Below are 1,732 nucleotides of genomic sequence, written 5' to 3'. Positions count from 1 at the left end.
AGACCCCCTTGTGTCCTCATAAGGCTCCAGCCCCACCTGTGGGTTCCAGGCTGCTCGCAATCATTCTTTCTGATGGCCTGCTGGCAGGCTTGGGGCTCCAGCCTCAGATGGAGGACAGCCTGGTACAGGCTGCCCGGCCAGCCCCCTTCTGCACTGAGTTCATTGAAAATGATGTGTGTGTGTGTGTGTGTGTGTGTGTGTGTGTGTGTGTGTGCATGTGTACATATACATCTGTATATCAACATCAATATATATACAAACACATACACCCACGCATACACTTATATGCCACTGGTTCTGCTTTTCTGGTTTGTGAACTGAAAAAAAAAATAAACAACCTAAAAGTTGAGAATTATGTTTTATTTGGCAGACAAAACTGAGGACCTAAGCCTGGGATGCAGCCTCTCAGATGGCTCTGACGGACTGCTCCAAACAGGTAAGGGGAAGCCAGGACATTCAGGAGATCTGCAACAAAAACCAGGTATTAGGAACATCAAAAGATTACTGTTAATTAAAGAAAACCAGACATCTCAAGTTAAGGAATTTAGTGCTTTTCTATGTATGGGAAGATGCCAGAGTCTGGGCTCACTGAAATCATCCCTTTGATTTGCACCTCAGCTACCTGGGGCTGCTTTTCTCCATCCTGGATCCCTTCAGGGTACAGAGTTTGGGGCCGCTTCAGTGGCTGAGAGCTTGGCAGTGGGCAGCCTGTTTGTCTCCATCCTGAGTCCCCTCAGGGGTCACTGTTGGGGCAGCTGTCATGTGATGGCTTGATGGCTGCAGAATCATTTGTTTACTGATATGGCAGTAACATTTTTCATTCACAAGGTCTTCATCATCCCATGTCTGACACTTCTGTAACAGCCTCCAGTGTTTTCTCTCACCCTCCCTCCCTCATTCTATCCTTTTCAAATCCAACTTCCTCAGTGTTGTTCTAGGACAGCTAGAAAACACACATCTGTTTATTTCAACTTTTTGCTAAGAGTCCTTCTACCTTCAGAACAAATCCCAACAAACCCCAGAAAGAATCCTCAGCCGTTAGCAGGGCTTCCCAGATCTTACACAGCATGGACCCTACCTTTCTTTCCAAGACCATCTTCTGCTTGTCTCCACCCATCCCACATGGCCATCACGAGGTGGCCAGTTTTGTTTTATACCTTCTTACAAACTCTGTTGCCTTTGCCTGGAAGGTCTGTGTTTCCCACCAACTTCTTCACCCCAAACATAAACACTAGATAGTAATATTCCAGGGGGAGTTAATTACTAACCCCCTGGGGAAATTAATTACTCCATCATTTTATTGTGCTTTGTACATATATCTATTTACTTGTAAACTGTTTCATAATTGTTTATCTATATGACTGTTTGTCCTATAATGCCAGCAACTATGTCTTGTAAGGGTAGAAACATTGCCTAGAGTATACTGAGAACTCAACAGATGTTGGAAGAAGTAAACTGAGGTTCATGTCTGTGAAAGACCACGTATCCATTTACACCTCCACCATCTTATCTAACATGACTCCTAAGATGTCGAGGATAAGAGGAGAAAATTGCAAACTCATTCGCTTTGATTTCTCACTATTTTAGGAAACACTTACTAAAAACCTACCATAGCCCAGGAAAAAAAAGTACCCTGTATTCTGCATGCAGATACACATGAGACTTGGCATATACTGTGTCTAAAAAGAATTCTGCCCTAGGACCACACGTGCAGGCATGTGGAGAAGACTTT

The sequence above is a fragment of the Balaenoptera acutorostrata genome, chromosome 7 (assembly GCF_949987535.1).
Source record: "Balaenoptera acutorostrata chromosome 7, mBalAcu1.1, whole genome shotgun sequence".
In the NCBI taxonomy this organism is placed as follows: Eukaryota; Metazoa; Chordata; class Mammalia; order Artiodactyla; family Balaenopteridae; genus Balaenoptera; species Balaenoptera acutorostrata.
Note: the sequence above shows the minus strand (reverse complement) of the source record.